The 13,373-nt window shown below is 52.3% G+C and overlaps 1 protein-coding gene and 1 long non-coding RNA gene across 8 annotated transcripts in view; one reads left to right on the top strand and one right to left on the bottom strand.

Annotated features, from left to right (window-relative positions):
• Positions 1–13,373, bottom strand: part of LOC135362716 (uncharacterized) — a 134,124-nt gene that overhangs the window by 10,696 nt on the left and 110,055 nt on the right. The window lies entirely within an intron of this gene.
• Positions 1–13,373, top strand: part of GGTA1 (glycoprotein alpha-galactosyltransferase 1 (inactive)) — a 55,108-nt gene that overhangs the window by 21,669 nt on the left and 20,066 nt on the right. For 4 of the 7 annotated variants that reach the window (XM_045883056.3, XM_045883057.3, XM_045883058.3 and 1 more), the window contains exon 2: positions 7,407–7,527. The exons of the other annotated variants lie outside the window; for them this stretch is intronic. The gene's annotated coding sequence lies outside the window, so the exon portion shown is untranslated. The remainder of the gene's footprint in view (positions 1–7,406; positions 7,528–13,373) is intronic. 7 annotated transcript variants of the gene reach the window in all.

The raw sequence follows: 13,373 nt of genomic DNA, 5'->3' as shown, positions 1-13,373 counted from the left end.
CACTTGTTCCAATATCAGGCCCTGTGCCAAGCACCTTATGGGCACCCTCTCATTCACCATGGTTGAAGAGAAAGGCGTTGTTGCTCTCATCTTACAGAGGAGAGAAACCAGGTGTCAGGAAGCTCACGTGATTTGCCCAAGGTCACGCATTTCGTCAGTGCCAGACCTGTTGCCTCCAAGCCAGGCTGTAAGCTCCGTGCCATGCTGTCCTGCCAGTGAGATGCGGCGGAACAGTGCTTGTCCCTCAGACACCTGTGTTGATCATGCTGGGTCCTTTTTCCTGAGTACCTGCAAGGGACTGGGAGCTTTACAGATGTTATTGTCCATCCTTTCAACAGCTCAAGGAATAAGAAATTACCATCCCTGCTTTATGGATGAGTAAACTGAGGCTCACAGAGTGTGGAGTGACTTAGTTACCCAAGGTCGGAACAGCAAGAAAGTAGGGGGGCCTGGGATTTGAATCCAGGCCTGTCTCATTCCAAGAACAGGAGAAGAATTAAAGCCATCTCCATTGTGATCTCAATTAAGAGGTGTTTTGTTTTGTTTTTTTTAACTTACGGCTAGGATTCCTGGAACCTCATCTTTAGAGATTAGTTCTTGGAAGTCAATTTGTTGTCAAGCTATTACAAGAGTCAATTTATTACAAGAGATGTAGGAAAACCTAGTGTGGGGGGGGGAAACAAGACAACCTCAGGATTTTCCAGGAAAAATTTTTTTAGAAATATTTTATTTATTTATTTGAGAGAGAGAGGGAGAATGGGCATGAGAGAGAGAGAACCAGCAGAGGAGAGGCAGAGGGAGAGGGAGAAGCAGGCTCCCCATTGAGCGGGGAGCTGGACGTGGGACTCCATCCCAGGACCCTGGGATCATGACCTGAGCCAAAGGCAGATGCTTAAATGACTGAGCCACTCAGGTGCCCTTTTCCCAGTAAATTCTTTTTTTTTTTTCTAAAGATTTTATTTATTTATTTAACAGAGACAGAGACAGCGAGAGCAGGAACACAAGCAGGGGGAGTGGGAGAGGGAGAAGCAGGCTTCCTGCTGAGCCGGGAGCCCGATGTGGGACTCGATCCCAGGACCCTGGGATCATGACCTGAGCCGAAGGCAGTCGCTTAACCAACTGAGCCACCCAGGCGCCCTTCCCAGTAAATTCTTAGCCTTTGAATACCTCCTAGCCTGCACAGAGGAAGCAGGGAGAGCAGAGATACGCCCAGCCAAGGTACTAAGGGGGACAGGTGGAGGTCAGCGGTGGAGCAGAAATGCATCTGGAGGGGCTGGGCTTGCACCACCTCTGAGCAGTTGTAGGAAAGACTCTGGATGCTGGAGAGGGGGATCCTAAGGGACCCGCAGGTGGTGAACACAAGCCCTGGATTCCAGCTGGAAAGGATCTTGAGGAGGACGTCATTCAATTCCCTTTATTTTATGGAACCGTTTCTACATAGAGTAACCCTGTGATTTACCCTCCAGACTGGCACACCTTTGAAAGTGAAAGAGGGCTCTAGAACATAACCTGTTAACTGCCACACAACACACGTAAACCAGAACTGACCTAGGGAAAACAGTTTGTATGGTCACCCTGATTTTATAGGGCCTTTCTGACTGACGACACCAGGCAAAGGCAAAGACTGTAGAAAGGCAAAACACAAGTAACAGAGACAGGAGGGTGGTAAAAAATGAAGGAACAGGAGACAGACCCCAAGGGAGAGAGGAGTGCTAACTTCTGTCTGCCAGTGGGCGCGTGCACGGACGGCCCGGCTCTGTGCCAAGGCCAGCCTGGGTAGCCTGATGGCAGGAGCAGGAACTGACGTCCGTAAACAGCATTTGGCATTTGTAGGTGCACACATTCCTCTCACCGGACGTGGACTTGAAAAGTGCAGGCAGGGGGTCTGATTCAGGCCGTGTGTGGCCCCGTCCCAGCACAGTCCCCGGTACTGAGGAAATGCCCTCCATATGTGTATTGCTGGAGTAAACACTGGTGGGCATGGCTTTGCTGAAGATGGTGTTTTGTTTGCAGAGGAAAGAGTCTGGGGCCCTGTCTCCGAGGAGCTTCACTGGGGAAGGCACAGCTCTGTGGACACAGAGAGCTTATTGGAGGTAGAGTGATCTTGTACGTGGACACGGAGGGCTTATTGGAGGTAGAGTGATCTTGTCCGTGTTACTTAACCTCTGAGCCTCGGTTCCCTGCCTGGGAAATGGAGAGCATCGTCTCTGATCAGAGTAAGGATCAAATGAAATGGCATATGTAAATGAATGGTAGCCTTTATCGATATTAATAATGTTCTAGGAAGCAGAGATCAGAAATCAGTTCCATACTGAAAAGATGTGCCTTAAACCATCAGAAAAGTCTAGAGGTGGGACGCCTGGGTGGCTCCGTCGGTTAAGTGTCTGCCTTCGGCTCAGGTCATGATCTCGGGGTCTTGGGATTGAGCCCAGTGTGGGGCTCCCTGCTCAGTGGGGAGCCTGCTTCTCCCTCCCTCTTTGCCCCTCCCCCCTTCTTCTGCACTCTCTCTCTCTCTCAAATAAATAAATAGAATCTTTAAAAAAAGAGAGAAAAGTCTAGAAGTTCCCCATCACTAGAAGCCTTCAAGCAGAAGCTGTCTGGCGTGGATGCTGTAAACGGGTGAAAACCTTTGGGAGGTAGGCTGGTTAGCAAGACACTGGGAGCGTTGACAGAGGGACTTTAACTCCTGCGGATGAGAGTGACTTGTTTATTGCTCTCATGTCACCTGGCAGACGTCAGCCAGCCAGGGGAACACACAGGGGCAACGAGGCTGGGACTGGGAGCCGGTCCCTTGAGAGACAGGCTCTGCCTCTGGGAGGCAGAACAGGACCCAGGCAGAGGCCAGCCTTCTCTCCCCATGTGAGGCTCCCTTGCTGGTTCCAGGGCCTCCCACCATGGCTGAGGGAGGAGAAGGCTGCTTAGAACTTGCCTCTCAGTGGTTCTGATCTCAGCCAGATAAAGCCTTGGATTAGGCACACCTGTTGGCTCTGTGCCCCCCACCCCCACCCCACCCACAGTGCCCTTCCTCCAGCCAAAGGCTGGCGCCTCCCCTTCTGTCTCTGGTCTTGGGAGCCTTATCACGGCCTAGGGCTCTGAAAGCCCCAACAGCTCCTCTGCAGGGGTCTGCAGCCAGAGTCTGTGGCTGGGCTGGAGGGGTGCCGTGACCCCCCAGAGCTGGGATGCAGTGCAGAGCAGGAGACACTAGCCCGAGCTTTTCATCTGCCAGGTGGTGGAGGGTTGGGGGGAGCGTGAGAAACAACCCCGCACATGCAGGGAGTTGCCTGCAGTGTGGGACGCAGAGCCAGGACCAGAACCTCTGTCTGCTGCCACACCTCCACGCCTGGCGCTCCTTGCAATTCTCAAGACGGCAGCAACCTTGCCCAGGCACATGTGTGTGGCCTTCTCCTCTCTTGCAGCGGCCAGGGGGCCCCGAGGGGGCCAGATGAGAGCGTGGCCCCCAGCTGGGAATCCAGAGGGATCCGGAGGGCCTCACCGGACTCTGCTCTCAGCCCTCACACGGCAGTCTTGGCTGCACGGGGTCCTCCCCGGCTGTCGCGATTCCTTTAGTTCCTGGCTCCCCACCCCCTGCTGCCTCTTAGCAGTGCCCCCCTGGTTTCAGGGCGGTGCCTGTTAGGGACGCCCCGCTTTGCCCTCTATGCTTCTCTGCCTCAGCACCCAGCAGACCTGCCCGCTCTTGCCCGCATGCTGGCAACTCCCAAACTAGACTCCTCCGGGCCTCGCTCTCTCTAGGACGCCACTGCTGAGCTGGCTCCAGCAGGTTCTTTGAACTCAACGCATCTAGGACAGAACTCACCAACTCCCCCCACTCCCAGCCCTTACACCGCATTCTTCAGTAGCAGCAATACTATTCCACTCTGCTACTTCACCCAGAAACCTGGGCACCAGCCCAGAGCAGAGCTTGCAAATGTCAGCGAGCGTCCGCATCACCAGACTCCTCGTGCAGACACTCACCCTGGGCCCACACTGGACACCGCAGGGTCCACACCTGGAGCAGCATGGACTACACTCATCTCTGCCTCGCTCCCTTCATCCCACTGCTCACTGCTAGTATGGCTCTTACTCTTATTGCCATCCATTTTTTAGAATAGTTAACATTTTTTTTTTTAAGATTTTATTTATTTATTTGAGAGAGAGAGAATGAGAGAGAGCACATGAGAGGGGGGAGGGTCAGAGGGAGAAGCAGACTCCCCGCCGAGCAGGGAGCCCGATGCAGGACTCGATCCCGGGACTCCAGGATCATGACCTGAGCCGAAGGCAGTCGCTCAACCAACTGAGCCACCCAGGCGCCCTAGAATAGTTAACATTTATCGAACGCACAGGTGCCAAGCACCACGCTAGGCATGCGTTGTAGCCTATAAAGATGCTCGGAACATCAGCTGATGTTTTACTTTGGTACAAGACGTATGAAAGTATCTGCCCATAGAGTTGACATTCTGGTAGAAGAAAGATATTTAAGAGATAAATAAGGGGGTGCCTGGGTGGCTCAGTCGGTTAAGCATCTGCCTTCAGCTCGGGTCATGATCCCAGGGTCCTGGGATCGAGCCCACATCAGGCTCCCTGCTCAGTGGGGAGTCTGCTTCGCTTCTCCTTATCCCTCTGCAGCTCCCCCTGCTTGTGCTCGCTCTCTCTCTCTGTCCAATAAATAAAATCTTAAAAAAAAAAAAAAGATGAATAAGGAGCCTACAAAAAGAAAGTCATTCTAAATCTGGGAATTTCTCCCCAAAGAGGTGACACTTAAGCAAAGTTGAAGGAGAGTGTACTTCATGTAACCCAATTTGCTCTGTCACTCACAAGCAAGAATGTCTTCTGTGACTGCCCTAAACAAGTTTCCGATGAAACAAACACTGACAGCCCATAAACATTTGGTCTGTAGGGTTCTTTGTCACGGACACTTAGTCCTCATACTCTGTAGAGGTGATCAGGGTGGGATCTTGACCTTCATTTTTCCCTGCCAGATGTGGTCTTGGATGCAAGGCCAGGCCTTCCCACACCTGGGCTGCAGCCACCTTGGCCATAACTCTGAGGCCCTGCAGTCCTCCGCTTCGAGATGTGGCCAGCGGACAGGTACCGCACGCTGGCTGCTAGCTCAGAGATCCATGGGCGGCCAGGACTGGGCGGGCCCTGGTGACGACGAATGATGAGGTTAGGCAGCCTGGCCAGGCCCGGTCCAAGCTCTTCCCTGGGTGGTCTTTGGCCTTCTTCGATCAGCACAGCTACACGGCCTGAGGCTCATTTGCTAGTTCTCAGTCTCTCAATTCAGGAGTGACCAGAAGTATGTACTCCTTTGTTTTGAGAGTGGTGCTTGGTATTGGGGCGGGGAACCCAAAAGAAAGAAAAAGTAGGGCCTGCCTATGGTCCTCTGGCCCTCAAGCCAGGGGCAGGGGAAGACCATGCCCAAGAGAAGGCAGCTTTCAGAAGAAAGTTTTCTGTTCACTCTTGTTCTTTTTTTTTTTTTTTTTTAAAGATTTTATTTATTTGAGAGAGAGAGTGAGTGAGAGAGAGAAAGAGCACAAGAGGGGGGAGCGGGAGAGGGAGAAGCAGACTCCCCGCTGAGCAGGAAGCCCGATGCGGGACTCAATCCCGGGACTCCAGGATCATGACCTGAGCCGAAGGCAGTCGCCCAACCAACCAACTGAGCCACCCAGGCACCCCTGTTCACTCTTGTTCTTAAAACTTGCATGGAAAAGGCACATTCGAGACAAATTTTCACAAAGCGGACACACCTGCGTAACCGTTACCCAGCCTAAGAAGCAACGGGACCAGCCCCACGGGAACTCCTCTGAGCCCCTTCTGAGTCTCAGCCACCCCCATCCTAACTTCTAGCACCACAGATTGGTTTTGCCTGTTTTGGAACTTTATTTTATATATTTTTTTAAGATTTTATTTATTTATTTGAGAGAGACAATGAGATAGAGCATGAGAGGGGGGAGGGTCAGAGGGAGAAGCAGACTCCCCGCCGAGCAGGGAGCCCGATGCGGGACTCGATCCCGGGACTCCAGGATCATGACCTGAGCCGAAGGCAGTCGCTTAACCAACTGAGCCACCCAGGCGCCCTGTTTTGGAACTTTAAATAAACGGACTCACCCAGGGCTTCTTTCTCTCGGCATTACGTGTGCGAGAGTCATCATGTTGATAGCTGGCTCAGTCTCGTTGTTGTGTGGAAGCGCACACTCTAGCACAGGACTGAGCTGCTCTGAGGATGGGCTTTGGGGCTGTTTCCAGTTTTTGCTGTGCTATGAACGTTCCAGTCTGTGTTTCTTGATGAGCTTACGGGCATTTTCTTTCGCGTCCAGACCTAGAGCACGATGACTGGGTTGCAAGGCACGGCTTTGTTCAGCTTTCCTAGATTTAAGCACGTTGTCGGGACTTCCAGACCCCAAAACACTGTAGCCAACCAGCTTGTGCCCCCAGAGGAGGGGGTGTGAAATTTTGTTCAGAACAGCAGTAAGAGGCTGGATTAGGCATCCCCTGACGGGGCTCCTGGACTTTGGTCCCCTCTCCCAAGTCTGGGGTTTCCAGAATGTCCTCCCAGGAGGCATGTGGGGCCCCTCGGGAGGGCTGGAACCAGGGTGGGGGAGGTTCCGGGGGGGCTTTGAGCTTCATTTCCCTGCCTCAGCCAAAGCACTCTGTGTGCTCTGTTTTGTATGGTGGAGTTCTGAGAATGACTTCCTGTGGGTTTTTTTTTTTTTAATAAAAGTTTTAGCTGTTTCAACGTTTGAAAATCCACTGCTCTAAGGTCCTTTCCAGCTGGAAAATTCTATTTTAGGAGCAGGAGGTGGGTGTGGGAAGGGTTAAGCATTATTCAGCCAAAGAGCAGGGTTGGGCCTCAGTGACCTTTTAAAGTTCTTATAGCTCAGTTTTCGATGCGGGAGATCTCATAACATTCTATAAAAATAGCGTTCAAACAAAACAACTTCCGAAGTTCAAAAGATGTGGAGGAGAGGCTTAACCTTGGGGGCCGTCTCGGTAGCATTTCGACAGAAGTCTTGAGGACTCCCCTTCGCCCACCCACCCCTGAATATATATATATTTTTTAACCTCTCCATTGGCTGTTCCTTATAGTAGTCACTGGGGGACGTTTGGTCTCAGAACAGTTCCCATTTTTGCCAAGGAGTGGGTGACGTGGGTGGCCTGTGGGTCCCTCTCAAGGGTGGTGGTCTTCTCTCCTCCAACACCAGGCCTAGTTTGGGCCTGTAGTTCCGCTGGGTGAGGGAGGCCCGGCCACTCGTGGGCCCAAAGAGAAACATCTCTGCCTTGGCATGTAGCTCTGAGTCAAGGCCTGATAAACAGCCCATTTCCCTGGGCCAGCAAGGAACAAAGCCCCTGGCTGCTGTGGGATCTGTCTACCCCCCTCTTCCTGAAACAGCTGTTTATTCTTTTGACAGGAGTTGGAAGGCAGCAGAGCACCTTCCCTTCCTCCCAGCCCTGCCTCCTCCTGCAGAGCGGAGCTCAGTAGAACTTTGTTGTTTTGCCTTTTACTCTGCGGGGAGAGAAGCAGACGATGAGGTATGTGAAATGTTGAAATGAAGGACTTCTGCCTTGTCGGGGTCACCGGGGGAGGTGCGAGCAGCCTTCAGCATGGACCCACCTGGGGGAGGAAACTCGCTCTCCCCTTAGCCTCTTGCTGGTGCCCCTAGTAGTCCCGGAAGAAGACGAAGTCCTTCTCTCCCGGCTCTAGAAGCAGGAGCCGGTGGGATGCTGGCTCAGGGACTTCACTGTAACTTCTGCTTTCTTTTGCTGCCCCTGGCAGGACCTCACGGGGGCTGCGGCCTGGGCTTTTCTCTCTAGTGGAGGCTGGAGGGCGGGGGCTGGTGTCGTGGGTGGACCCAGAGCCCTCCCAGGGCAATGCAGACACTCCATTTACCGTATTTCTCTCGGGAGACTCCTGGGCCGGGCGGCAAGGAAGAGCTGGCTGGATCCAGGCTTTAGAGTTCCTCAAGGGGATTCAGGAGAAGGCACCACGAGAGGGACTTCGGAGAACAGGTTGTTCCGTTTGTGAGGGCTGGAGCGACAATTAGTCGTGTGTTTAGTCTGAGACCTGACTCTTCCTTTCCTCTGAGCCTCATAATGGAAAACATCACTGGAAACAGCCTTCCCTATGCTTTTTTTTTTTTTTTTTACCCCCACAGATTGTCCCATGTTTCTTCCAATGGGGAGCGTTTCCCTGGAACACCCCCCATTGCAGCGGGGTTTTCGGATCAAGTGGTTCTCCCCTCCTCCCCGCCCCCACTCTGGGCACCATCCTCTTCCGAGAGCTGGGCCTGGGAGGCAGAGGGTCTCCTTTTCACACTCCCCCTCTGGGTGAGCGCGGTGACCTCAGTCTGTGTTCAGGCTGTTTCCTCAGCTAGGGGTGAACGAGGTGGAGTGGGTGAGGCACCTGGAAATGGAGCCCGGGCTCACCAGCTGGTCCAAGGAGAAGCCAGCGCCGTCAGTGAGTCCGGCCTGTGAGTGGCCGGCTGCGGGTCAGTTGTGACCCAAGTGATTATCATGTGATAATCAAGAGAGACAAAACAAGCAGATGTGTCAGAGAGCCCCAGGTGGTTAGTCCGTGGATAAGCCTTCACGCTTATAGAGGAAAGAGTGGTTAAAAGGGTGGACACTGGAGCCCAACTCCCTGGACCTGAAGCCCATCTCCACCACTTTATGCCCATGCGTGACAATGGGCAAGTTACTTAACCTTTCTGAGCCTCCATTTTCCTATCTTTAAAACGAGGATTGGGGCGCCTAGGTGGCTCAGTCCGTTAGGCGGCTGCCTTCGGCTTGGGTCATGATCCTGGGGTCTTGGGATCGAGCCCCGCGTCTGGCTCCCTGCTCGGCGGAGAGCCTGTTTCTCCCTCTCCATCTGCCTGCCACTCTGCCTACTTGTGCTCTCTCTCTCTCTCTGTCAAATAAATAAATAAAATCTTTTAAAAAAAAAAAAAAGAGGATGATGCTAGAGTGACTTCACAGGGTCATTGTGAGACGCAGCTGAGAGACTACTGGTAAAGCATTTGGCCCAGGGCCTGGCCTAGTTCAGTTGGGGAGCATCCAAGTGTTGAAGGGCCTGGAGCTTATTCCATTTTCAGAGCCCTCTTCAAGAAAAAGAACACAGAGTTGTCAATACTATATTAGCATGGAAGTGAAGGTTAGAATATGAGAAGAGAGAACGTAGCAAATAACACTGACAAATATTTCAAATAGGACTAAATCCAGGAAACAACATCATAATAAAACAATGTGAAAATCATATAAAGACGGTTAGTCTGACTTAGTTGCCTAATGCATCTGTCATACTCTGCATAGTCTTGGACTACCTCTTTATCTGACAACGATTTTGCAGTATCATTTTCGATAGAGACAAAGAATGAATCCATTTGGCCTCTGGCGTGGTTAACCAACATTGCTTTTTGTTAAGGAGCGTTTAGAAATGTTTCTTCCAGCTTCACAGCTTAGTATTGGTGGTGCCACATCTGTAAATCTCTTGGCTGTTTCTCCCTCAGAAGACCCAGCTCTTTGACCCTGGAGCAGTTAGGGGTGGGTTACGAGGTGGCTCTGAAGCTTGGATCACCATGACCCCTGAGCAGGGTGCAGAGCAGCATCTGAGTCAAGTCCTTCCCCTTGGGACCCAAGTGGGAGGCTCCTGGGTGCTCAACCAGGTCCACCTGGGGCAGGTTGTTACTGGGACCCAGGTTGACGTGCAGGGAGTGGGGTCATTCCCTGGGCCCCACCTGCAGCCCCAGGACAGCCCTCAAGGCTGGAATGATCCCCCTCCAGACAGGGGCAGCACTCCTTGCCTCAGGAAACATATGGGCCTTCCTGACCCACTCCCCACCCTAATGATCAGGCCCTGGCTTGCAAGGGGGACTAGTTTCATTAGCTTCTGGGTAAGTCAGCCTCTGCACTCAATGCATGCTGGTTGGTGCTCCCACCTCTCAATGCAGGCTGGTTGGTGCTCCCACCACTCAATGCAGGCTGGTTGGTGCTCCCGCCATTCTGTCGTCATGTCAAAGAATCCCCGTGGGCCATGGCAGCAGGAGCTCCCCGTGTGTCTAAGTGAGCTGCCCTCTTAGAATGAGGCTTTTATCCCTCTGCTTGATTTCTCTTCCAAGTCCTGGGTCCATCAGGAAAGACGGTCGTGGAAAGTTAGGTCCACAGAACTTGCTTCACAGACGGGGAGACTGAGGCCAGAGAAACTCGTGACCCTGGTTTACAAATCCGGCTTTGTGTGGGAGCTGGGGCCCACCTGGAGGTCTGCGACACACAGGAACCTCACCTTCCTCGCCTGCCCACCGTGAGCACCGGGCAGTGGGGGCAAACGTGCTGAGTAGCTGGGTCCTGAGCTGGGGGCAGTGGGGGGTGGGGAGCTGTCATACGGTCGCCGATTAGGGTGTGGGGTGGGTTCACCCAGACTCTTCTGTGTGGTGCAACCCAAGAGGACCCAGACTCCTTTCTCAGATAAAGTCACAGCTCGACTTCAGAGCCATGAATTTCCAAAACTGGCCTGTGAAACAGCATCATCATCATGATGGCTGCCATCTGTGGAGCATTTGCTGACCACCAGGCACAATGTGCTTCATAGACGCCATCTCCTTCAGTCCTTCCTCAAGAACCCTGGAGGGGGATGTTTAGCACCATTCTGTACGTGTGAATAGAGGCTCTGAGTACTTGCTCAAGGCGTGTGTCCAGGAGTGCTGACTTCAGAGTCTTCGTGGTCTAGTTTCCACCCGGAATGCTGGGTCTAAACATTACCGTGGAGGATGTGGAGGGCTAAAAAGGGTTTTGCCCAAGGTCATGAACACCCAGTTGGTTCCTGTGCCCTCCCCTGCCCCCTCCCCTGCATTGTTTTCCTTTGCAACACTTGTCACTACCTGACCTGTAGCCTTTTCAAGTCTCTTGATTGAGTGCAATAGTCCAGAAGCGACGAAGGCTAGCGGGGGTCAGCCTCTCGGGGAGGATGCGGCTGGGTTCCCCGGGTTTGGGGGAGGAATCAGAGGCAGAGAGGAGGTTCTTTAGCCTGGGGGAAGGTCTGTTTCCCTCTGCCTGATTCCTCCTGAGATAATGGCTTTTCCAGAGCCTCTGAGTGCTCTGTTACTCAGCTGAGATGTTCACCTTTTCCCCTGACACAAGATGGAGAAAACACGGTCCACCAGAATTCCTTCCAGAGAGGAATTCAGTTTGGAAGGAATACTTTGACTTAGCCCCAGTGGGGTGGAACTCCAGAGATTCTCTGAAGGATGTGTGTGTGTGTTGTTCTGTGTGGGACAGAATGGGGGTGGGTAGGGAAGAATTAATTTACGGGCCACATGGAGAAATCCGTCTGACACTTCACATGGGAACCATTGCGAGGGCCGTGCTCTACGAGGAGCCCAGGGGTAGCCCGCGCATGGGGTTGGACGGTTTCAGGGAAAAAATCACAAGTGTAACAAGAGGGCCTGGGAGATGGTGGGGGGGATTCAGTGGAACCGGACCTGGCCGAATCTTTCGAAGGGTGGTGCCCAGGGGACCTGGAGTCACGCTTCCCCATGTGAGATAGGGCAGCAGTTTTCAGCAGGGCCCAGTTCTGTGCTCTACCCCTTAAAGGAAGGAATTCAGAAGCAATCCCACATTTCCTTCTTGGTGGGGAAGAGAGCCAACCACTAATTTTCAGAATTATCCAGTTTTGAAAATTCTGAGACAGAAACCTAAAAGAAGGACTCGGAGACCACGTCGACTGCCAAATGCCTCATTTTGGTGCAGAGAGAAAAATGAACATGTCTTAAAAGATCAGTTGGCCACCCTGCCAAGCCTTCCTTCCCCCAGGGACTTGGATCCCAGATTCCGGGAGGCGCGGATACATCCAGTTCTAGTGCCTCACAGAAAGACCCAGTATTGGCTCCCTGGAGCAGCTTCTGGTTGCCAGTCTCCAGCAAGAGGGATGACTGGCCATTATCAGGTTCAAGCCATCTATGAAGCTTAGAAAGCAACGGGCTTCCAGAGTTGCCTCTGATGCTAGTTTCTGGAATTAAAAAAGTATACACATATTTGGAGAGGTGATGGGGAGGTGTGTCTGATTTGGGCTTCTGCCAGGTGTGTCAGTGATCCTTCTCCACCCTGAGAGTTTGGGTGTCACTGGAAAACAATTTGTGTGGGATCCTCAGCAGGTGGAGCTGGTGGAGCTCTGGATGCTCTTGGCCGTGTTGTCCCCTCCTCCACACACACAGGGTGTTGGTAGCGGGGCCCAACTGGGCTTGGGCTTGATCAGAGAAAGCCCACTTGCATCCCACTTCCGAGGAGCTCTCCATCAGGCTTTGGCAGGGAACAGATGGAGAAACCTTGAGAGTCCCTAATTTGCATTTATTTGCACTTCATTGTTTAACAACACAGTCTTACTCTTTTTCTTCACATTTGTTTCGAGCACTTGCTAAGTACCGGGCATGGTGCTGTCTCATTGGGGCCCCCCCATGGTGCATTTTATGAACTAGCATTTTGGGGGAGCATTTATACAGTGCCAGGCACAATGAGAAGCATTTTGTGGATACTGTCTCTTGTCATCAACATTTTCATCCGCATTTTAAAGATGAGGAAACCAATTCAATTAGACATCCACAATCCCTTTTGTGAAACCCTAAGGCCAGATATGTTGGAATTCAGAATTTTGGGGTGTGGATAATAGATCACGTATCAGGCAACACCCCAGTGCAGCAGCGTCGCTTAATAAAATACCTCAGTGTTGATGCAAAGAAACGTTTAAACAGTCTCACTAAGTGGGATAAAGATTATGGAGAGCCTCCTCTCAGGGCCCTGAGGCCAATGGAATTATAAAAAGACTTTTGGTTCTCAGAGGTTTTCGGAGCTGTGCATGAGGACCCGAGGACCTGCCCCAAGGTCAGGGCTCCCCAGCTCCGTGTGCGTCCACGCTGGCGCCCAGATCCACACTTCTCTGGGAGTGAAGACATCTCATCGTTATGAGAGGCGGCCACAGTCCCGATCTAGATCTTTTTGCTCCCAAATGTAGGACTTTTCTTGTACTTCTCATCCTTTTGCATCCTGTCTTCATCCCTTGGGAAGCTCTTGTCACCTCCCCAGCGAGAGGCCTTCCCTGACCACTCGAATTAAAGTACTTCCTAACCTGTTATTCCCCATCCAGCACCCTGTTCCTCTTCAAACCACAACTCATGCAGCAATCAAGACATATTTATGTGTGCCGACTAATTGATTGATTGATTGCCTGTGGGCGTGGTGGGGAAAGGCTAGGTGAGGCTGAGAAGTGGGTGAGCCTAGACTTTAAGGGACCAGGGTCATCTTCCCCTTTGAGGATGGGACGTGTGGTCATATATCAAAGGCAGCAGAGCTGGGGAAGGGATGGTTCCGAACCCACAATCTGAGTTGGAAGG

The sequence above is a fragment of the Mirounga angustirostris genome, unplaced genomic scaffold, assembly GCF_029215605.1.
Source record: "Mirounga angustirostris isolate CCGP_5_RB_7025 unplaced genomic scaffold, mMirAng1.0.hap1 SCAF_15, whole genome shotgun sequence".
In the NCBI taxonomy this organism is placed as follows: Eukaryota; Metazoa; Chordata; class Mammalia; order Carnivora; family Phocidae; genus Mirounga; species Mirounga angustirostris.
Note: the sequence above shows the minus strand (reverse complement) of the source record. Positions and strands in the feature narration are given on the sequence as shown.